Genomic DNA, 23,318 nt, shown 5'->3' on the forward strand with positions numbered 1-23,318 from the left:
TAGAAAAGAGGTGCCTAAGAGGAGATATTATTAATATCTTCAAATATGTAAAGATACATAACAAAGAGTTATCAGAGGAATTATTTATTAAAAGAACACGTGGTCACTCGCTGCGACTGGAGGAAAGTTCAGAACGCAATGGAGGAAAGGTTTCTTCACTGTTAGGGCAATCAGGATGTGGAATTCCCTGCCAGGGAAGGTGGTAATGGCGGACTCTGTAATTGGATTTAAAAAAGGAATGGATACATTTCTGAATGAAAAAGCTATCCAAGGTTATAATACTTAAAATATCAACATGGTTAATCCGGGGGTAACATGAGTTATAGTAGCTAACTAGTCATAAAACATTATTCAGCAAGTATGTAGAATCATCACAACTTAAAACAGGTTGAACACGATGGGCAATTTGCCTCTATTCAACCTCAAAAACTATGTTACTATATTACTATGTTATTGTAGTATACAGAACACCACAATGCAATGAGCAGTGATAGTGAGCACTGATGAGGATACTAGAACTGACACTGAGCAGCAAGATGCAGCACTGGACTATTAGTAATGTACTGTAGTATGCTGAGCACCACAATGCAGCACAAGACAATGAGCAGTGATACTGAGCACTGATGAGGATACTACTGAGAACTGACACTGAGCAGGAGAGACACACTACTAGTATTACTGAGCAGCAATAAGTAACCACTGATACTGAGCACTGATATTGAGATTTCCACTGAGAGAACATAGCCACGTCCTCTCCGCTCTCTCTTCAATGCACGAGTAAAAATGGCAGCAACGCGCAGCTCTTTATATGGAATCCGAATCTCGCGAGAATCCGACAGCGGGATGATGACATTTTCCCTTGTTCAGGTTTTCCGAGTCAGGCGGGAACAACCGAGCCTGCCTCGGACCAGTGTAAACCACGTGGAGTTCGTGGGGAATTCGGTTCTCGGAGAACCGAACCCGCTCCTCTCTACCTTATACCCATAAATGTTTTTATTTTCAATCTAAGCCCCTGCAGTTTTCTGTAAGCATCTGCTTTGCTATGATGATCAACAAGTCACAAGGGCAAACACTCAGGGTTTGAGGCGTAGATCTTAGGACCAGCTGCTACAAGCATGGCAGAGGTGTCACTATCACTGGTGACACCCAGAGAGGTGGCGAGGGAGATTGTAATGCAGTGCGCGCAGATAAGCAGCGCAATGGTAAAAAGGAGGCATGGTTTCATAGGTAGGGGCGTGGCCTGGTGGCCTGAATCTACATTTTGTTGCTCCGGGTGTCCCGGGGGTTGGGGGCTGCACCCGGGGACTAGTGTGTGAGCGGTGCTGGCTCCTGCACAGTGACAGGGCATGGCCACCCAGCATGACGCCTCCCTTCTTGACCATGCTGTAATTGCAGTCGCACTGCAGTTCAGCGTGATCATAAAAAATGGTATAGGCTCCTGCTGGTGCAGACTGTATGTGCGCGCAGGAAGCCGCCACCATTTTTGTGATCACAGCGGCTGAATGTGATGTCATACAGCCGCTGTGACCACGCCCCCTGTGTCTCCTCCGTTGCAGACCCCATTTTGAAGCCTTGCCCCCGCACCGCTCCATCCCTGACTTGGAAATGGAGTGTTGCTGACCCACCTCTCCCCCCCTTCCCCGCCCCGATTGACAGGCAGAGGCGATCACATTCTCTGCGGGGTGCCGCAGAAAATGCAGGCACATGCGTATGCTCTTAGCAATTTTTGCAGTTGGATCGCTTATTGTGATTGCAATCCAACCTGAATCAGGCCCTATTACCTATCACAATGCGCTGCGGGCAGTACAAAATTGGGTTAATATAGGAGAAAAACCCACAGACCTGTGCTCCTTAACTGTACCTGGTGGCTAGTGGAGCGGCTGCCCAGTAATCAGTGTCCACCGCAGTGCGCACACGGCCCACCCCCTACGGCCTCGCTCCCCTTCATCAGCGGCCTTGTGATCCGGAAGGGTGGTGTGTGTGTGACTGACCTTAGGATGAAACCGGAGCCTCCGCTGCAGTGACCCAGCAACCAGGGCACGGGAGTATATAGCGCCGCTGGGAGTGATGAAGCTGCAGTAAAGATGTCTATTAGACCTAGCCTGCTGCAGCCCTTGTAGATTCTCATAAAACAAGTTCTTCTTTTCTTGTCAAAATTAATAGCTAAGAATAGGCTGCCTGAGGCAGGCCCCTGTTAATTGGCCTGCTACTGAAGGCACCAACTACAAACTGAGCTCCCTGTTCATGGAAGCGGGGTTATAGAGGAGAATGCACTGAGCTTCTTGGGAACAGTCAAAAGCTTTGAGCCGGTTGGTGCCTCAGATCAAGATCCTACTCTACACCCCAATGTGAATCCTTGTGGAGTCCAGTGTACCCCACAGAAGAAATTAATGTGTCACACCCATTGGCAGCAACCTTAGAATAGCTGCTGACGGGCACAATTGAGAAAGGAAGGGGGGGGGGGACATTTGAATCCAGCACATAGATGCAATTCAAATATGTAATTTGTACCTTCCTATTTTAAAATATAATGGATGAACCTCACCCTGTGAGAACAATCTTCATGATCAAGAGATCTAATATGTAAAATAAGTATGAGTTGGGATAGGGCTGGGGAGGGTGGCAGCTCGGGCAGCCCCTCCCCCGTCAAGTTAAGGAGATTCAACTGAGGAAGCACAAGGGAACTCTCGTCTGGGGACAACAACTGCAGGGAGACCACATCTTTTCAGATGAACATGGGAGGGCGGAAGGCTGCCTAATACTGAAGCACCATCAAATATCAAACCATATCCAACAACTAGTACAAGCATTCCTGGGGGAAGGTCTGCAGCAGACGGATTTGCATACGGTGATGTCATCCAAGCAGTGGGCCAAAGTTGGCTGGAACCCTCATCTGCATATAAAAAGAGAAAAGGGGCATGCAGGGCATGGCGGCCTTTTGCAGTGCTTGGATGACCCCTAGTTCGCATTAAACACCCCCACCCTCCTTTGGTGTGGGGCTCATGTTGGCCATGCCCCATCCCCTGAAGCATTCATGCTGATTTCTTGCAGCAGCTGGGCACTGTAACAGCTCCAGAGCTGCTCTGTAAGGCAAGTAAAAGGGTGTGGGCCCTGCAGCACCACCTGTAGTTCGCATTGTGCGTTGGAAGGCACAAAGTAAGCAGACGGGAGGAGAAGTCAGGATAGTACACAAGGGCATCCTTTTCTCTTAGTCCGTAGAGGATGCTGGGGTCACATTAAGAACCATGGGGTATAGACGGGATCCGCAAGAGACATGGGCACTTTAAGACTTTCAAAGGGTGTGAACTGGCTCCTCCCTCTATGCCCCTCCTCCAGACTCCAGTTATAGGAACTGTGCCCAGGGAGACGGACATTTCGAGGAAAGGATTTATTGTTAAACTAAGGTGAGCATCTTACCAGCTCACACCTTAAGCATGCCGCAGAACGTGGCATTCAACAGAACACAAGCCAACGGCATGAACAATTGCAGCAAAAAGCTGACCAGAACCGTAACACAACATGTGTATAACCACAAGTAATAACTGCAGACACAGTATGGACTGGGACGGGTGCCCAGCATCCTCTACGTACTAAGAGAAAAGGATTTACCGGTAGGTATTAAAATCCTATTTTCTCATACGACCTAGAGGATGCTGGGGTCACATTAAGAACCATGGGGTTATACCAAAGCTCTTGAACGGGTGGGAGAGTGCGTACGACTCTGCAGCACCGAATGACCCAACTTGAGGTTATCATCAGCCAAGGTATCAAACTTGTAAAACTTAGCAAAAGTGTTTACTAAATAGCTGCTCGGCAAAGTTGCAATGCCGAGACTCCCCGACCAGCTGCCCAGGATGAACCCACCTTTCTAGTAGAATGGGTCTTCACCTAATTCAGTAACGGCAATCCTGCCGTGGAATGAGCATGCTGAATCTTACCACAGATCCAGCGCATAATGGTCTGCATGGAAGCAGGACACCCAATCATGTTGGGAGCATACAGGACAAACAGAGCCTCTGTTTTCCTAATCTGAACCGTTCTGGTGACATAAATTTTCAAAGTTCTGACCACAGCCAGAGACTTTGACTCAACGAAGGTGTCAGTGGCCAAAGGCACCATGTGGAAAGATGAACCACCTTCGGCAGAAATTGTTGACGTGTCCTCAATTCTGCTCTATCTTCATGAAAGATCAAATAAAGGCTCTTGTGATACTGCATGGTTTGTACTGTTTTCCATGTGCTCCCAGATCTTTCAAGCAAGTAGCATGGTCAAGAAAGTTCTGTTTGAAAAGAAACAAACATTTACTGTCATTGTTATGCAAATAAACTTACATTAAAGCTAACAAGAAAGCACACTCGTTCTGTCTTTAAACTGATAAAAGAAACCCCAATAATATGGGGCATGCAAAAATTGAGATAAAACTCAGTTTTGCTCCTCTCCACGGAAATCTTTAATAAAAGGCGAAATATTTGTTAGTTCTGAAGAGAAACCAGAGCATGACCAAGATTCCACCTGTCGCCTGAGTGCCATGCCAGCAGTTCTCATTCAGCTCAAAGTGAGCACCCAATTTGAATGAAAGAAAGCAGATTTCTCACCAGGCTTCCCCTTGCTATAAACATGGTTTGTACTCTTTTCCATGTGCTCCCAGATCTTTCAAACAATTAGTGTGGTCAAGAAAGTTCTGTTTGAAAAGAAACAAACATTTACTGTCATTTCTATGCAAATGAGCTTACATTAAAGCACACTCGTTCTATCTTTAAACCAATAAAATAAAACCCCAATAAGATGGGGCATGCAAAAATTGAGATAAAACTCAGTTTTGCTCCTCTCCACGGAAATCTTTAGTAAAAGGCGAAAGATTTGTTCGTTCTGAAGAGAAACCACAGCATGACCAAGATTCTACCTGTCGCCTGAGTGCCATGCCAGCAGTCCTCATTCAGCTCAAAGTGAGCACCCAATTTGAAAGAAAGAAAGCAGATTTCTCACCAGGCTTCCCCTTGCTATAAACATGGTTTGTACTCTTTTCCATGTGCTCCCAGATCTTTCAAGCAATTAGTATAGTCAAGAAAGTTCTGTTTGAAAAGAAACAAACATTTACTGTCATTTCTACGCAAATGAGCTTACATTAAAGCACACTCGTTCTATCTTTAAACTGATAAAAGAAACCCCAATAAGACGGGGCATGCAAAAATTGAGATAAAACTCAGTTTTGCTCCTCTCCACGGAAATCTTTAGTAAAAGGCAAAAGATTTGTTCGTTCTGAAGAGAAACCAGAGCATGACCAAGATTCCACCTGTCGCCTGAGTGCCATGCCAGCAGTCCTCATTCAGCTCAAAGTGAGCACCCAATTTGAAAGAAAGAAAGCAGATTTCTCACCAGGCTTCCCCTTGCTATAAGCATGGTTTGTACTCTTTTCCATGTGCTCCCAGATCTTTCAAGCAATTAGTATGGTCAAGAAAGTTCTGCTTGAAAAGAAACAGACATTTATTGTCATTGTTATGCAAATAAACTTACATTAAAGCTAACAAGAAAGCACACTCGTTCTGTCTTTAATCCGATAAAAGAAACCCCAATAATATGGGGCATGCAAAAATTGAGATAAAACTCAGTTTTGCTCCTCTCCACGGAAATCTTTAGTAAAAGGCGAAAGATTTGTTCGTTCTGAAGAGAAACCAGAGCATGACCAAGATTCCACCTGTCGCCTGAGTGCCGTGCCAGCAGTCCTCATTCAGATCAAAGTGAGCGCCCAATTTGAAAGAAAGCAGATTTCTCACCTGTCTTCTCCTTGCTATAAGCATGGTTTGTACTGTATTCCATGTGCTCCCAGATCTTTCAAGCAAGTAGCATGGTCAAGAAAGTTCTGTTTGAAAAGAAACAAACATTTACTGTCATTTCTATGCAAATGAGCTTACATTAAAGCACACTCATTCTATCTTTAAACCGATAAAAGAAACCCCAAAAACATGGGGCATGCAAAAATTGAGATAAAACTCGGTTTTGCTCCTCTCCACGGAAATCTTTAGTAAAAGGCGAAAGATTTGTTCGTGCACTATCCTGACTTCTCCTCCCGTCTGCTTACTTTGTGCCTTCCAATGCACAATGCAAACTACAGGTAGTGCTGCAGGGCCCACACCCTTTTACTTGCCTTACAGAGCAGCCCTGGAGCTGTTACAGTGCCCAGCTGCTGCAAGAAATCAGCTTGAATGCTTCAGGGGCTGGGGCATAGCCAACATGAGCCCCACACCGAAGGAGGGTGGAGGTGTTTAATGCAAACTAGGGGTCAGACAAGCGCCGCAAAAGGCCACCATGCCCTGCACGCCCCTTTTCTGTTTTCATATGCAGACGAGGGTTGAAGCCAACTTTGACCCCCTGCTTGGATGACATCACCATATGCAAATCCGTCTTCTGCAGAACTTCCCCCAGGAATGCTTGCACTAGTTGTTGCATTTGGTTTGTTGTTTGGGGGTGCTTCAGTATTAGGCAGCCTTCTGCCCTCCCATGTTCATCTGAAAATATGTGTTCTCCCTGCAGTTGTTGTCCCCAGATGAAAGTTCCCTTGTGCTGCCTCAGTTGAATCTCCTTAACTTGACAGAGATGTGCCTGAGCAGCGGCCCTCCCCAGCTCTATCCCAAATCATACTTATTTTGCATAGGAGATACCATGGTCATGAAGATTATTCTCCCAGGGTGAGGTTCATTCATTGCATTCTGGGTATGCTGACCCCTGTGATTTCCCCAAATGTGGGAAACTCGACTGCTTTATTTGTGGTAGTGGGGGACTGTGTTTGTGTTTTCCTCTGGTCAGCTCTGGTAAAAGTCAGATTTCTTTGTTTCAGATCTTCCTCTAGCCTTGTTCTTCTTTCGAGAGTTCCCTTGTGCTGCCTCAGTTGGATCTCCTTCACTTGACAGGGGGGTGCCCAAGCAGAGACCCTCCCCAGCTCTAGCCCAACTCCTACTTACCAGCCAGGTGAGATACTATGATCATGAAGGTGCTTCTCCCAGGGCAAGGCTCACCCATTGCACTCTGGGTGTGCTGCCCCTGCGATTTCCCCAAATGTGGGAAACTTGACTGCATAATTTGTGTTTCCCCTGGTCGGCTCTCGTATAATTCAGATCTCTTTGTCTCAGATCTCTCTCCAGCCTAGTTTGCTGTCTGTTTCCACTTCTCTTTTCTTCAGCCGCTCCCTTCTATACCCTTGTGCACTATCCTGACTTCTCCTCCCGTCTGCTTACTTTGTGCCTTCCAATGCACAATGCAAACTACAGGTAGTGCTGCAGGGCCCACACCCTTTTACTTGCCTTACAGAGCAGCTCTGGAGCTGTTACAGTGCCCAGCTGCTGCAAGAAATCTGCTTGAATGCTTCAGGGGATGGGACATGGCCAACCCTCCTTTGGTGTGGGGCTCATGTTGGCCATGTCCCATCCCCTGAAGCATTCAAGCAGATTTCTTGCAGCAGCTGGGCACTGTAACAGCTCCAGAGCTGCTCTGTAAGGCAAGTAAAAGGGTGTGGGCCCTGCAGCACTACCTGTAGTTTGCATTGTGCATTGGAAGGCACAAAGTAAGCAGACGGGAGGAGAAGTCAGGATAGTGCACAAGGGTATAGAAGGGAGCGGCTGAAGAAAAGAGAAGTGGAAACAGACAGCAAACTAGGCTGGAGAGAGATCTGAGACAAAGAGATCTGAATTATACGAGAGCCGACCAGGGGAAACACAAATTATGCAGTCAAGTTTCCCACATTTGGGGAAATCGCAGGGGCAGCACACCCAGAGTGCAATGGGTGAGCCTTGCCCTGGGAGAAGCACCTTCATGATCATAGTATCTCACCTGGCTGGTAAGTAGGAGTTGGGCTAGAGCTGGGGAGGGTCTCTGCTTGGGCACCCCCCTGTCAAGTGAAGGAGATCCAACTGAGGCAGCACAAGGGAACTCTCGAAAGAAGAACAAGGCTAGAGGAAGATCTGAAACAAAGAAATCTGACTTTTACCAGAGCTGACCAGAGGAAAACACAAACACAGTCCCCCACTACCACAAATAAAGCAGTCGAGTTTCCCACATTTGGGGAAATCACAGGGGTCAGCATACCCAGAATGCAATGAATGAACCTCACCCTGGGAGAATAATCTTCATGACCATGGTATCTCCTATGCAAAATAAGTATGATTTGGGATAGAGCTGGGGAGGGCCGCTGCTCAGGCACATCTCTGTCAAGTTAAGGAGATTCAACTGAGGCAGCACAAGGGAACTTTCATCTGGGGACAACAACTGCAGGGAGAACACATATTTTCAGATGAACATGGGAGGGCAGAAGGCTGCCTAATACTGAAGCACCCCCAAACAACAAACCAAATGCAACAACTAGTGCAAGCATTCCTGGGGGAAGTTCTGCAGAAGACGGATTTGCATATGGTGATGTCATCCAAGCAGGGGGTCAAAGTTGGCTTCAACCCTCGTCTGCATATGAAAACAGAAAAGGGGCGTGCAGGGCATGGTGGCCTTTTGCGGCGCTTGTCTGACCCCTAGTTTGCATTAAACACCTCCACCCTCCTTCGGTGTGGGGCTCATGTTGGCTATGCCCCAGCCCCTGAAGCATTCAAGCTGATTTCTTGCAGCAGCTGGGCACTGTAACAGCTCCAGGGCTGCTCTGTAAGGCAAGTAAAAGGGTGTGGGCCCTGCAGCACTACCTGTAGTTTGCATTGTGCATTGGAAGGCACAAAGTAAGCAGACGGGAGGAGAAGTCAGGATAGTGCACGAACAAATCTTTCGCCTTTTACTAAAGATTTCCGTGGAGAGGAGCAAAACCGAGTTTTATCTCAATTTTTGCATGCCCCATGTTTTTGGGGTTTCTTTTATCGGTTTAAAGATAGAATGAGTGTGCTTTAATGTAAGCTCATTTGCATAGAAATGACAGTAAATGTTTGTTTCTTTTCAAACAGAACTTTCTTGACCATGCTACTTGCTTGAAAGATCTGGGAGCACATGGAATACAGTACAAACCATGCTTATAGCAAGGAGAAGACAGGTGAGAAATCTGCTTTCTTTCAAATTGGGCGCTCACTTTGATCTGAATGAGGACTGCTGGCACGGCACTCAGGCGACAGGTGGAATCTTGGTCATGCTCTGGTTTCTCTTCAGAACGAACAAATCTTTCGCCTTTTACTAAAGATTTCCGTGGAGAGGAGCAAAACTGAGTTTTATCTCAATTTTTGCATGCCCCATATTATTGGGGTTTCTTTTATCGGATTAAAGACAGAACGAGTGTGCTTTCTTGTTAGCTTTAATGTAAGTTTATTTGCATAACAATGACAATAAATGTCTGTTTCTTTTCAAGCAGAACTTTCTTGACCATACTAATTGCTTGAAAGATCTGGGAGCACATGGAAAAGAGTACAAACCATGCTTATAGCAAGGGGAAGCCTGGTGAGAAATCTGCTTTCTTTCTTTCAAATTGGGTGCTCACTTTGAGCTGAATGAGGACTGCTGGCATGGCACTCAGGCGACAGGTGGAATCTTGGTCATGCTCTGGTTTCTCTTCAGAACGAACAAATCTTTTGCCTTTTACTAAAGATTTCCGTGGAGAGGAGCAAAACTGAGTTTTATCTCAATTTTTGCATGCCCCGTCTTATTGGGGTTTCTTTTATCAGTTTAAAGATAGAACGAGTGTGCTTTAATGTAAGCTCATTTGCGTAGAAATGACAGTAAATGTTTGTTTCTTTTCAAACAGAACTTTCTTGACTATACTAATTGCTTGAAAGATCTGGGAGCACATGGAAAAGAGTACAAACCATGTTTATAGCAAGGGGAAGCCTGGTGAGAAATCTGCTTTCTTTCTTTCAAATTGGGTGCTCACTTTGAGCTGAATGAGGACTGCTGGCATGGCACTCAGGCGACAGGTAGAATCTTGGTCATGCTGTGGTTTCTCTTCAGAACGAACAAATCTTTCGCCTTTTACTAAAGATTTCCGTGGAGAGGAGCAAAACTGAGTTTTATCTCAATTTTTGCATGCCCCATCTTATTGGGGTTTTATTTTATTGGTTTAAAGATAGAACGAGTGTGCTTTAATGTAAGCTCATTTGCATAGAAATGACAGTAAATGTTTGTTTCTTTTCAAACAGAACTTTCTTGACCACACTAATTGTTTGAAAGATCTGGGAGCACATGGAAAAGAGTACAAACCATGTTTATAGCAAGGGGAAGCCTGGTGAGAAATCTGCTTTCTTTCATTCAAATTGGGTGCTCACTTTGAGCTGAATGAGAACTGCTGGCATGGCACTCAGGCGACAGGTGGAATCTTGGTCATGCTCTGGTTTCTCTTCAGAACTAACAAATATTTCGCCTTTTATTAAAGATTTCCGTGGAGAGGAGCAAAACTGAGTTTTATCTCAATTTTTGCATGCCCCATATTATTGGGGTTTCTTTTATCAGTTTAAAGACAGAACGAGTGTGCTTTCTTGTTAGCTTTAATGTAAGTTTATTTGCATAACAATGACAGTAAATGTTTGTTTCTTTTCAAACAGAACTTTCTTGACCATGCTACTTGCTTGAAAGATCTGGGAGCACATGGAAAACAGTACAAACCATGCAGTATCACAAGAGCCTTTATTTGATCTTTCATGAAGATAGAGCAGAATTGAGGACACGTCAACAATTTCTGCCGAAGGTGGTTCATCTTTCCACATGGTGCCTTTGGCCACTGACACCTTCGTTGAGTCAAAGTCTCTGGCTGTGGTCAGAACTTTGAAAATTTATGTCACCAGAACGGTTCAGATTAGGAAAACAGAGGCTCTGTTTGTCCTGTATGCTCCCAACATGATTGGGTGTCCTGCTTCCATGCAGACCATTATGCGCTGGATCTGTGGTAAGATTCAGCATGCTCATTCCACGGCAGGATTGCCGTTACTGAATTAGGTGAAGACCCATTCTACTAGAAAGGTGGGTTCATCCTGGGCAGCTGGTCGGGGAGTCTCGGCATTGCAACTTTGCCGAGCAGCTATTTAGTAAACACTTTTGCTAAGTTTTACAAGTTTGATACCTTGGCTGATGATAACCTCAAGTTGGGTCATTCGGTGCTGCAGAGTCGTACGCACTCTCCCACCCGTTCAAGAGCTTTGGTATAACCCCATGGTTCTTAATGTGACCCCAGCATCCTCTAGGTCGTATGAGAAAATAGGATTTTAATACCTACCGGTAAATCCTTTTCTCTTAGTACGTAGAGGATGCTGGGCACCCGTCCCAGTCCATACTGTGTCTGCAGTTATTACTTGTGGTTATACACATGTTGTGTTACGGTTCTGGTCAGCTTTTTGCTGCAATTGTTCATGCCGTTGGCTTGTGTTCTGTTGAATGCCACGTTCTGCGGCATGCTTAAGGTGTGAGCTGGTAAGATGCTCACCTTAGTTTAACAATAAATCCTTTCCTCGAAATGTCCGTCTCCCTGGGCACAGTTCCTATAACTGGAGTCTGGAGGAGGGGCATAGAGGGAGGAGCCAGTTCACACCCTTTGAAAGTCTTAAAGTGCCCATGTCTCTTGCGGATCCCGTCTATACCCCATGGTTCTTAATGTGACCCCAGCATCCTCTACGGACTAAGAGAAAAGGATGCCCTTGTGTACTATCCTGACTTCTCCTCCCGTCTGCTTACTTTGTGCCTTCCAACGCACAATGCGAACTACAGGTGGTGCTGCAGGGCCCACACCCTTTTACTTGCCTTACAGAGCAGCTCTGGAGCTGTTACAGTGCCCAGCTGCTGCAAGAAATCAGCATGAATGCTTCAGGGGATGGGGCATGGCCAACATGAGCCCCACACCAAAGGAGGGTGGGGGTGTTTAATGCGAACTAGGGGTCATCCAAGCACTGCAAAAGGCCGCCATGCCCTGCATGCCCCTTTTCTCTTTTTATATGCAGATGAGGGTTCCAGCCAACTTTGGCCCACTGCTTGGATGACATCACCGTATGCAAATCCGTCTGCTGCAGACCTTCCCCCAGGAATGCTTGTACTAGTTGTTGGATATGGTTTGATATTTGATGGTGCTTCAGTATTAGGCAGCCTTCCGCCCTCCCATGTTCATCTGAAAAGATGTGGTCTCCCTGCAGTTGTTGTCCCCAGACGAGAGTTCCCTTGTGCTTCCTCAGTTGAATCTCCTTAACTTGACGGGGGAGGGGCTGCCCGAGCTGCCACCCTCCCCAGCCCTATCCCAACTCATACTTATTTTACATATTAGATCTCTTGATCATGAAGATTGTTCTCACAGGGTGAGGTTCATCCATTATATTTTAAAATAGGAAGGTACAAATTACATATTTGAATTGCATCTATGTGCTGGATTCAAATGTCCCCCCCCCCCCTTCCTTTCTCAATTGTGCCCGTCAGCAGCTATTCTAAGGTTGCTGCCAATGGGTGTGACACATTAATTTCTTCTGTGGGGTACACTGGACTCCACAAGGATTCACATTGGGGTGTAGAGTAGGATCTTGATCTGAGGCACCAACCGGCTCAAAGCTTTTGACTGTTCCCAAGAAGCTCAGTGCATTCTCCTCTATAACCCCGCTTCCATGAACAGGGAGCTCAGTTTGTAGTTGGTGCCTTCAGTAGCAGGCCAATTAACAGGGGCCTGCCTCAGGCAGCCTATTCTTAGCTATTAATTTTGACAAGAAAAGAAGAACTTGTTTTATGAGAATCTACAAGGGCTGCAGCAGGCTAGGTCTAATAGACATCTTTACTGCAGCTTCATCACTCCCAGCGGCGCTATATACTCCCGTGCCCTGGTTGCTGGGTCACTGCAGCGGAGGCTCCGGTTTCATCCTAAGGTCAGTCACACACACACCACCCTTCCGGATCACAAGGCCGCTGATGAAGGGGAGCGAGGCCGTAGGGGGTGGGCCGTGTGCGCACTGCGGTGGACACTGATTACTGGGCAGCCGCTCCACTAGCCACCAGGTACAGTTAAGGAGCACAGGTCTGTGGGTTTTTCTCCTATATTAACCCAATTTTGTACTGCCCGCAGCGCATTGTGATAGGTAATAGGGCCTGATTCAGGTTGGATTGCAATCACAATAAGCGATCCAACTGCAAAAATTGCTAAGAGCATACGCATGTGCCTGCATTTTCTGCGGCACCCCGCAGAGAATGTGATCGCCTCTGCCTGTCAATCGGGGCGGGGAAGGGGGGGAGAGGTGGGTCAGCAACACTCCATTTCCAAGTCAGGGATGGAGCGGTGCGGGGGCAAGGCTTCAAAATGGGGTCTGCAACGGAGGAGACACAGGGGGCGTGGTCACAGCGGCTGTATGACATCACATTCAGCCGCTGTGATCACAAAAATGGTGGCGGCTTCCTGCGCGCACATACAGTCTGCACCAGCAGGAGCCTATACCATTTTTTATGATCACGCTGAACTGCAGTGCGACTGCAATTACAGCATGGTCAAGAAGGGAGGCGTCATGCTGGGTGGCCATGCCCTGTCACTGTGCAGGAGCCAGCACCGCTCACACACTAGTCCCCGGGTGCAGCCCCCAACCCCCGGGACACCCGGAGCAACAAAATGTAGATTCAGGCCACCAGGCCACGCCCCTACCTATGAAACCATGCCTCCTTTTTACCATTGCGCTGCTTATCTGCGCGCACTGCATTACAATCTCCCTCGCCACCTCTCTGGGTGTCACCAGTGATAGTGACACCTCTGCCATGCTTGTAGCAGCTGGTCCTAAGATCTACGCCTCAAACCCTGAGTGTTTGCCCTTGTGACTTGTTGATCATCATAGCGAAGCAGATGCTTACAGAAAACTGCAGGGGCTTAGATTGAAAATAAAAACATTTATGGGTATAAGGTAGAGAGGAGCGGGTTCGGTTCTCCGAGAACCGAATTCCCCACGAACTCCACGTGGTTTACACTGGTCCGAGGCAGGCTCGGTTGTTCCCGCCTGACTCGGAAAACCTGAACAAGGGAAAATGTCATCATCCCGCTGTCGGATTCTCGCGAGATTCGGATTCCATATAAAGAGCTGCGCGTTGCTGCCATTTTTACTCGTGCATTGAAGAGAGAGCGGAGAGGACGTGGCTATGTTCTCTCAGTGGAAATCTCAATATCAGTGCTCAGTATCAGTGGTTACTTATTGCTGCTCAGTAATACTAGTAGTGTGTCTCTCCTGCTCAGTGTCAGTTCTCAGTAGTATCCTCATCAGTGCTCAGTATCACTGCTCATTGTCTTGTGCTGCATTGTGGTGCTCAGCATACTACAGTACATTACTAATAGTCCAGTGCTGCATCTTGCTGCTCAGTGTCAGTTCTAGTATCCTCATCAGTGCTCACTATCACTGCTCATTGCATTGTGGTGTTCTGTATACTACAATAACATAGTAATATAGTAACATAGTTTTTGAGGTTGAATAGAGGCAAATTGCCCATCGTGTTCAACCTGTTTTAAGTTGTGATGATTCTACATACTTGCTGAATAATGTTTTATGACTAGTTAGCTACTATAACTCATGTTACCCCCGGATTAACCATGTTGATATTTTAAGTATTATAACCTTGGATAGCTTTTTCATTCAGAAATGTATCCATTCCTTTTTTAAATCCAATTACAGAGTCCGCCATTACCACCTTCCCTGGCAGGGAATTCCACATCCTGATTGCCCTAACAGTGAAGAAACCTTTCCTCCATTGCGTTCTGAACTTTCCTCCAGTCGCAGCGAGTGACCACGTGTTCTTTTAATAAATAATTCCTCTGATAACTCTTTGTTATGTATCTTTACATATTTGAAGATATTAATAATATCTCCTCTTAGGCACCTCTTTTCTAGTGTATAAATATTCAGCCTAGTAAGTCTTTCCTTATAGTCCAGTACTTTTAGGCCTTTAATCAATTTAGTCTTCAGGATCTCTTACACTTCCATGAGCAGCAGAGTAGTGCAATGGAAGCATGCTGGGCCCATAACCCAGAGGTCGATTGATCGAAACTATCCTCTGCTATGTGCATTTTTTTTTTATAATTAAAGTAATCAAAAACTGGGATTGATATTTTGGCTCTTTTATTTTTACTTAAAGTACAATAACTTTTATCATTTTAATTTGTTTTAATAGTATATTGACAGCATTGTTTTCTTTAAAAAATCCACTTAATTTTCTTTACCCTATTACTGAAATGGTAATTGACAAAAACAAACTACATTGTCACCAGAAGAGCAATGCAAAATGTACAAGTGATATATGAAAATCATCTTCCATCTTGAATTTCAATGATGCATTGGGACAACAATTTGTGAGAAACATCTTCACCCACAAAGAAAGATTTTCTTAATTCCTTACCTGTGTGCTGATTAGATATCACCTTGTTTTCACATTAAACAGACTTCCCCGTGAGGAAGCAGCAAGGATGCAGTGACGTTTCCTGGTGTCAACCTGTATTATTTCAGTAGACATTGAAATGAGGATGCATCTTTGATGCCTTTCCAATGAAGCAAGTTTATTTCAGTAATAGGTGAAAAACCATTCCTACAAAGGTGTTAATCAGAGACTTGGCTTTGTGGACACTTTTCAGAGAGCAAATTTGTTAGCATAAACATAAAATCAGAAAATGAAGAGCTGTTTAATCACTCAATTGGACTTTTCTGCCAGCATTTTTTTTTTCTCTGCAACCCACTGCTAAATTGTGCTTCCTAGCTGTTTTTTTATAAAATCACTTAATCAAATCTAACTCTGATTGAACCACCAACCTTTTGGTTAATAGCCAAACATGCTAACCGATTGCGCCACAGAGACACCTTGCAAAAGTCAATACTGACAAAGGCTAATAATCATTCATCTAGAAAAACTTTAAAAAGTCAATAATCTGGAGAATTTTTGTAAGAAACACATTGGTACTTTCCCATGATGAGTGAGTGCTTCAGGATTTCTTGCACTTACATGGGCTATTAACCAAAAGGTTGGTGGTTCAATCCCACCCAGGGATGTAATTGACCTTGTCATCAGATTTTGGTGATCTTTAAGTAGACAAGTCAAAATTTCAAACCCCCTCTTATGGTGTAGGGTACCTGGCCTTCTCTGACGTAATCAGAGTTAGATTTAATTAACTGATTTTATAAAAAACAGCTAGGAAGCACAATTTAGCAGTGGGTTGCAGAGAAAAAAATAACATTTTAAACCTACCGGTAATTTTTTTTTCTCGTAGTCCGTAGAGGATGATGGGGACTCCGTAAGGACCATGGGGGATAGACGGGCTCCGCAGCAGACATGGGCACTTTAAGAAAGACTTTAGATCTGGGTGTGCACTGGCTCCTCCCTCTATGCCCCTCCTCCATACCTCAGTTAGAGAAACTGTGCCCAGAGGAGACAGACAGTACGAGGAAAGGATTTTTGTTAATCCAAGGTCAAGATTCATACCAGCCACACCAATCACACCGTATAACTTGTGATATACTACCCAGTTAACAGTATGAATCAAATCTAACTCTGATTACATCAGAGAAGGCCAGGTACCCTACACCATAACAGGGGTTTTCGAAATTTTGACTTGTCTACTTAAAGATCAACAAAATCTGATAAAAAGTTCAATTACGTCCCTGGGTGGGATTGAACCACCAACCTTTTGGTTAATAGCCGTACACACTAACTGATTGCGCCACAGCGAAACTTTGCAAAAGTATATACTGACAAAGGCTAATAAGCATTCATCTAGAACGTTTCCTATAAAAACTTTAAATAGTCAATAATCTGGAGAGTTTTTGTAAGATGTTTCTTCCATCAACCAATGAAGAAACACATTGGTACTTTCCCATGATGAGTGAGTGCTTCAGGATCTCTTGCACTTACATGTGCAGCAGAGTACTGTAATGGAAGCATGCTGGGTCCATAACCCAGAGGTAGGCAGATTGAAACTATCCTCTGCTATATGACTTGTCTACTTAAATATTACCAAAATTTGATCACAAGGTCAATTACGTCCCTGGATGGGATTGAACCACCAACCTTTTGATTAATAGCTGAACACACTAACCGATTGCGCCACAGAGACACTTTGCAAAAAGTACATACTGACAAAGACTAATAAGCATTCATCTAGAACGTTTCCTAGAAAAACTTTAAAAAGTCAATAATCTGGAGAGTTTTTGTAAGATGTTTCTTCCAGCAACCAATGAAGAAACACATTGGTACTTTCCCATGATGAGTGAGTGCTTCAGGATCTCTTGCACTTACATGTGCAGCAGAGTACTGCAATGGAAGCATGCTGGGCCCATAACCCAGAGGTAGGCAGATTGAAACTATCCTTTGCTATATGCATTTTTTTTTGTTCATTAAAGTAATCCAAAACTGGGATTGATATTTTAGCTTTTATTTTTACTTAAAGTACAATTACTTTTACCATTTTAATTTGTTTTAATAGTATATCGACAGTGTTGTTTTCTTTCAAAAATCCAATTAATTTTCTTTACCCGATTATTAAAATGGTAATTGACAAAAACAAACTACATTTTCACCAGAAGAGCAATACAAAATGTACAAGTGATATATTAAAATCATCTTTCCAGCTTGAATTTCAATGATGCATTGGGGCAACGATTTTGTGAGAAACATCTTCACCCTTAAATAAAGATTTTCTTTATTCCTTACCTGTGTGCTAATTAGATATCACCTTGTTTTCACATTAAACAGACTCCCACATGAGAAAGCAGCAAGGATGCAGTGGCGTTAATGTTTCCTGGTGTCAACCTGTATTATTTCAGTAGATATTGAAATGAGGATGCATCTTGCTGCCTTTCCAATGAAGCAAGTTTAATTTAGTAATAGGTGAAAAACCATCCCTACAAATATGTTAATCAGATACTTGGCTTTGTGGACACTTTTCAGAGAACAAATTAGTTAGCATAAAAATAAAGCCAGAAAATGAAGAGCTGTTTAATCACTCAATTGGATTTTTCTGCCAGCATATTTCTTTTTCTCTGCAACCCACTGCTAAATTGTGCTTCCTAGCTTTTTTTTTATAAAATCACTGATTCAAATCTAACTCTGATTACATCAGAGTAGGCCAGGTACCCTACACCATAAGAAGGGGGTTTGAAATTTTGACTTGTCTACTTAAAGATCACCAAAATCTGATAACAAGGTCAATTACATCGTTGGGTGGGATTGAACCACCAACCCTTTGATTAATAACCAAACACACTAACCGATTGCGCCACAGAGACACTTTACAAACATACATACTGACAAAGGCTAATAAGCATTCATCTAGAACGTTTCCTAGAAAAACTTTAAAAAGTCAATAATCTGGAGAGTTTTTGTAAGATGTTTCTTCCATCAACCAACGAAGAAACACATTGGTACTTTCCCATGATGAGTGAGTGCTTCAGGATCTCTTGCACTTACATGTGCAGCAGAGTACTGCAATGGAAACATGCTGGGCCCATAACCCTGAGGTAGGCAGATTGAAACTATCCTCTGCTATATGCATTTTTTTTTGTTAATTAAAGTAATCCAAAACTGGGATTGATATTTTTGCTCTTTTATTTTTACTTAAAGTACAATAACTTTTACCATTTTAATTTGTTTTAATAGTATATTGACAGTATTGTTTTCTTTCAAAAATCCACTTAATTTTCTTTACCCTATTATTAAAATGGTAATTGACAAAAACAAACTACATTGTCACCAGAAGAGCAATACAAAATGTACAAGTGATATATTAAAATCATCTTTCCTGCTTGAATTTCAATGATGCATTGGGGCAACGATTTTGTGAGAAACACCTTCACCCTTAAATAAAGATTTTCTTAATTCCTTACCTGTGTGCTAATTAGATATCACCTTGTTTTCACATTAAACAGACTTCCACATGCGAAAGCAGCAAGGATGCAGTGGCGTTAATGTTTCCTGGTGTCAACCTGTATTATTTCAGTAGACATTGAAATGAGGATGCATCTTGCTGCCTTTCCAATGAAGCAAGTTTAATTCAGTAATAGGTGAAAAACCATTCCTACAAAGGTGTTAATCAGAGACTTGGCTTTGTGGACACTTTTCAGAGAGCAAATTTGTTAGCATAAACATAAAATCAGAAAATGAAGAGCTGTTTAAACAGCTACTGCCTGAGGGTCTCTTGACCTGGTGCAATACCTCTGTAGCTTTTTGTTGAGGCGGGACGCCATCATGTCTATCTGGAACAGTCCCCACCGACTTGCAATCTGTGCGAAGACTTCCTGATGGAGTCCCCACTCTCCTGGATGTAGGTCGTGTCTGCTGAGGAAGTCTGCTTCCCAGTTGTCCACTCCCGGAATGAACACTGCTGACAGTGCGCTTACATGATTCTCCGCCCAGCGAAGAATTCTGGTGGCTTCCGCCATCGCCACTCTGCTCCTTGTGCCGCCTTGGCGGTTTACATGAACTACTGCGGTGACGTTGTCTGACTGGATCAGAACTGGTTGGTCGCGAAGTAAGGTCTCCGCTTGACATAGGGCGTTGTATATGGCCCTTAGCTCCAGGATGTTGATGTGAAGACAAGTCTCCTGACTTGACCAAAGACCTTGGAAATTTCTTCCCTGTGTGGCTGCTCCCCAACCTCGGAGGCTCGCGTTCGTGGTCACCAGGATCCAGTCCTGAATGCCGAACCTGCGGCCCTCTAGAAGGTGAGCACTCTGCAGCCACCACAGGAGAGATACCCTGGCCCTGGGGGACAGGGTGATCAACTGATGAATCTGTAGATGTGACCCGGACCACTTGTCCAGTAGGTCCCATTGCAAGATCCTCGCATGGAACCTGCCGAAGGGAATGGCCTCGTATGATGCCACCATCATTCCCAGGACTCGAGTGCAGTGATGCACTGACACCTGTTTTGGTTTCAATAGGTTCCTGACCAGAGTCATGAGTTCCTGGGCCTTTTCTATCGGAAGATAAACCCTTTTCTGGTCCGTATCCAGAATAATGCCCAAGCAAAGTCAGACGAGTCGTAGGAACCAACTGCGACTTCGGGATATTGAGAATCCAGCCGTTTTGCTGTAACACCTTCAATGAAAGTTATACGCTGTTCAGCAACTGCTCTCTTGATCTCGCTTTTATGAGGAGATCGTTCAAGTACGGGATAATTGTGACACCTTGCTTTCGCAGGAGCACCATAATTTCCGTCATTACCTTGGTGAAAATTCTCGGAGAAAATTCTGGAGAGACCAAACGGCAACGTCTGAAATTGGTAATGACAATACTGTACCGCAAATCTTAGGTACGCCTGATGAGGTGGATAAATGAGTACATGAAGGTATGCATCCTTTATGTCCAGAGATATCATAAAATCCCCCCCTTCTAGGCTGGCGATGACCGCTCTTAGCGATTCCATCTTGAACTTGAACCTTTTCAAGTATAGGTTCAGGGATTTTAAATTTAATATGGGTCTGACCAAACCGTCCGGTTTTGGGACTACAAACAGGGTCGAATAATTTCCCTTTCCTTGTTGAAGCAGGGGAACCTTGACCACCACCTGTTGAAGATACAATTTGTGAATTGCATTTAACACTATCTCCCTTTCCTGGGGAGAAGATGGTAGGGCCGATTTGAAAAACCGGCGAGGAGGCACCTCTTCGAATTTCAGCTTGTAACCCTGAGAAACAATTTCTATTGCCTAGGGATCCACCTGCGAATGAACCCAGATGTGGCTGAAAACTCGAAGACGTGCCCCCAACTGGGCGGACTCCTTTAGCGGAGCCCCAGCGTCATGCGGTGGATTTTGTAGAGGCCGGGGAGGACTTCTGTTCCTGGGAACTAGCTGTGTTGTGCAGCTTCTTCCCTCTGCCCTTACCTCTGGCAAGAAAGGACGCACCTCGTACTTTCTTGTTTCTCTGTGATCGAAAGGACTGCATTTGATAATGTGGTGCTTTCTTAGGCTGTGAGGGAATATAAGGCAAAAAATTTGATTTACCAGCTGTAGCTGTGGAGACAAGGTCCGAGAAACCTTCCCCAAACAATTCCTCTCCCCTGTAAGGTAAAACCTCCATATGCCTTTTTGAGTCGGCATCACCTGTCCATTGCCGGGTCCATAGGACTCGTCTAGCAGAAATCGACATAGCGTTTATTCTAGAACCCAGTAGACTAATGTCACTTTGAGCATCTCTCATATATAGGACAGCATCTTTTATATGCCCTATGGTTAATAACATAGCATCCTTATCTAGGGTCTCAATCTCTGCTGATAAGGTATCTGTCCATGCTGCCACCGCGCTACAACCTCGGCCGACGCAATTGCCGGTCTGAGTAAGGTACCAGAATGTGTGTAAATGGACTTTAGGGTAACCTCCTGCTTGCGGTCAGCAGGGTCCCTGATGGTAGCCGTATCCTGGGATGGCAGCGCTACCTTTTTGGATAAGCGTGTCAATGCTTTATCCACCCTAGGGGAGGATTCCCACCGTATCCTGTCCATTGGCGGGAAAGGATACGCCATAAGAATCCTTTTGGGAATCTGCAGCTTTTTGTCTGGAGATTCCCAAGCTTTTTCACATAATTCGTTCAACTCATGTGAGGGGGGAAAGGTTATCTCAGGTTTCTTTCCCTTATACATGTGTACCCTCGTGTCAGGGACAGGGGACTCTGTGATGTGCAAAACATCTTTTATTGCAATAATCATATATCGAATACATTTAGCCAATTTTGGTTGTAACTTTGCATCATCGTAGTCGACACTGGAGTCAGAATCCGTGTCGGTATCTGTGTCAACTATTTGGGATAGTGGGCGCTTTTGAGACCCCGAAGGTCCCTGCGACATAGGGACAGGCATGGGTTGACTCCCTGACTGTTCCCTAGCTTCAGCTTTGTCTAATCTCTTGTGTAATAAGTTTACATTAGCACTTAAAACATTCCACATATCCATCCAGTCAGGTGTCGGCGTTGTCGATGGAGACACCACATTAATTTGCTCCTGCTCCTCTCTAGGAGAGCCTTCTACCTCAGACATGTCGACACACGTGTACCGACACACCATACACTCAGGGAATCCTCTTATCTGAGGACAGTTCCCCAACAAGGCCCTTTGGAGAGACAGAGAGAGAAAGTATGCCAGCACACACCCCAGCGCTATATGACCCAGGAAAAAAACACAATCATTTTATGTTTACCCAGTAGCGCTGTATTTCCATATATATATGCGCCTAATTATGTGCCCCCTCTTCTTTAAGACCCTCTTTCTACCGTGGTATAAGCAGGGGAGAGTCCATGGAGCTTCCCCTCAGTGGTGCTGTGGAGAAAATGGCGCTGGTGAGTGCTGAGGGAGAAGCCCCACCCCCTCAGCGACGGGCTTCTGTCCCGCTCAAATATAGTAAAAAAATGGCGGGGGCTCTTATATATATATACAGTGCCTAGCTGCATATATATTTATTTTGCCAAAGAGAGGTCTATATTGCTGCCCAGGGCGTCCCCCCTGCGCCCTTCACCCTTACACTGACTGCCGTGTGTGAGGTGTATTGGAGCAATGGAGCACAGCTTTACTGCTGTGCGTTACCTCAGTGAAGATCATGAAGTCTTCCGCCGCCTCTGAAGTCTTCTTTTCTTCTCATACTCACCCGGCTTCTATCTTCCGGCTCTGCGAGGGGGACGGCGGCGCGGCTCTGGGACGGACGGCGAGGGTGAGACCTGCGTACCGATCCCTCTGGAGCTAATGCTGTACAGTAGCCTAAGAAGCAGAGCCTATCAACTCACAGAAGTAGGTGTGCATCTCTCCCCTCCGCCCCTCGATGCAGGGAGTCTGTTGCCAGCAGGCTCCCTGAAAATAAAAAAATCTAACAAATATACTTTCTGTCAGGTAACTAAGGAGAGCTCCCTGAAAAGCACCCAGTCTCCTCTGGGCAAAGTAGTAAACTGAGGTCTGGAGGAGGGGCATAGAGGGAGGAGCCAGTGCACACCCAGATCTAAAGTCTTTCTTAAAGTGCCCATGTCTCCTGCGGAGCCCGTCTATCCCCCATGGTCCTTACGGAGTCCCCAGCATCCTCTAGGACGTAAGAGAAAAATTATGCTGGCAGAAAAATCCAATTGAGTGATTAAACAGCTCCAGAGCTGCTCTGTAAGGCAAGTAAAAGGGTGTGGGCCCTGCAGCACTACCTGTAGTTTGCATTGTGCATTGGAAGCCTAGTTTGCTGTCTGTTTCCACTTCTTTTTTCTTGAGCCCCTCCCGTCTATACCCTTGTGCACTATCCTGACTTCTCCTCCCGTCTGCTTACTTTGTGCCTTCCAATGCACAATGCAAACTACAGGTAGTGCTGCAGGGCCCACACCCTTTTACTTGCCTTACAGAGCAGCTCTTGAGCTGTTACAGTGCCCAGCTGCTGCAAGAAATCAGCGTGAATGCTTCAGGCGCTGGG

General features: G+C 45.0%; 14 non-coding genes across 14 annotated transcripts; 7 read left to right on the top strand and 7 right to left on the bottom strand.

Moving 5' to 3' along the window:
- Positions 1–4,382: 4,382 nt before the first annotated feature.
- Positions 4,383–4,498, bottom strand: LOC134998724 (U5 spliceosomal RNA). Its single transcript, XR_010200895.1, has one exon. It is a non-coding gene; the product is annotated as a U5 spliceosomal RNA (small nuclear RNA).
- A 275-nt stretch (positions 4,499–4,773) lies between these two features.
- Positions 4,774–4,889, bottom strand: LOC134998696 (U5 spliceosomal RNA). Its single transcript, XR_010200867.1, has one exon. It is a non-coding gene; the product is annotated as a U5 spliceosomal RNA (small nuclear RNA).
- A 274-nt stretch (positions 4,890–5,163) lies between these two features.
- On the bottom strand, positions 5,164–5,279 carry LOC134998675 (U5 spliceosomal RNA). The gene has a single exon (XR_010200845.1). It is a non-coding gene; the product is annotated as a U5 spliceosomal RNA (small nuclear RNA).
- Positions 5,280–5,565: 286 nt separating this feature from the next.
- LOC134998643 (U5 spliceosomal RNA) lies at positions 5,566–5,681 on the bottom strand. The gene has a single exon (XR_010200814.1). It is a non-coding gene; the product is annotated as a U5 spliceosomal RNA (small nuclear RNA).
- A 270-nt stretch (positions 5,682–5,951) lies between these two features.
- LOC134998756 (U5 spliceosomal RNA) lies at positions 5,952–6,062 on the bottom strand. The gene has a single exon (XR_010200925.1). It is a non-coding gene; the product is annotated as a U5 spliceosomal RNA (small nuclear RNA).
- A 573-nt stretch (positions 6,063–6,635) lies between these two features.
- On the top strand, positions 6,636–6,799 carry LOC134998980 (U1 spliceosomal RNA). Its single transcript, XR_010201141.1, has one exon. It is a non-coding gene; the product is annotated as a U1 spliceosomal RNA (small nuclear RNA).
- A 152-nt stretch (positions 6,800–6,951) lies between these two features.
- Positions 6,952–7,114, top strand: LOC134998331 (U1 spliceosomal RNA). The gene has a single exon (XR_010200615.1). It is a non-coding gene; the product is annotated as a U1 spliceosomal RNA (small nuclear RNA).
- A 562-nt stretch (positions 7,115–7,676) lies between these two features.
- LOC134998332 (U1 spliceosomal RNA) lies at positions 7,677–7,839 on the bottom strand. The gene has a single exon (XR_010200616.1). It is a non-coding gene; the product is annotated as a U1 spliceosomal RNA (small nuclear RNA).
- A 152-nt stretch (positions 7,840–7,991) lies between these two features.
- Positions 7,992–8,155, bottom strand: LOC134998981 (U1 spliceosomal RNA). Its single transcript, XR_010201142.1, has one exon. It is a non-coding gene; the product is annotated as a U1 spliceosomal RNA (small nuclear RNA).
- A 573-nt stretch (positions 8,156–8,728) lies between these two features.
- Positions 8,729–8,839, top strand: LOC134998757 (U5 spliceosomal RNA). Its single transcript, XR_010200926.1, has one exon. It is a non-coding gene; the product is annotated as a U5 spliceosomal RNA (small nuclear RNA).
- Positions 8,840–9,109: 270 nt separating this feature from the next.
- Positions 9,110–9,225, top strand: LOC134998645 (U5 spliceosomal RNA). Its single transcript, XR_010200815.1, has one exon. It is a non-coding gene; the product is annotated as a U5 spliceosomal RNA (small nuclear RNA).
- A 286-nt stretch (positions 9,226–9,511) lies between these two features.
- Positions 9,512–9,627, top strand: LOC134998676 (U5 spliceosomal RNA). The gene has a single exon (XR_010200846.1). It is a non-coding gene; the product is annotated as a U5 spliceosomal RNA (small nuclear RNA).
- A 274-nt stretch (positions 9,628–9,901) lies between these two features.
- LOC134998697 (U5 spliceosomal RNA) lies at positions 9,902–10,017 on the top strand. Its single transcript, XR_010200868.1, has one exon. It is a non-coding gene; the product is annotated as a U5 spliceosomal RNA (small nuclear RNA).
- A 275-nt stretch (positions 10,018–10,292) lies between these two features.
- LOC134998725 (U5 spliceosomal RNA) lies at positions 10,293–10,408 on the top strand. The gene has a single exon (XR_010200896.1). It is a non-coding gene; the product is annotated as a U5 spliceosomal RNA (small nuclear RNA).
- The last annotated feature ends 12,910 nt before the right edge of the window (positions 10,409–23,318 follow it).

Source organism: Pseudophryne corroboree, unplaced genomic scaffold (genome assembly GCF_028390025.1).
Source record: "Pseudophryne corroboree isolate aPseCor3 unplaced genomic scaffold, aPseCor3.hap2 scaffold_149, whole genome shotgun sequence".
Classification (NCBI taxonomy): domain Eukaryota; kingdom Metazoa; phylum Chordata; class Amphibia; order Anura; family Myobatrachidae; genus Pseudophryne; species Pseudophryne corroboree.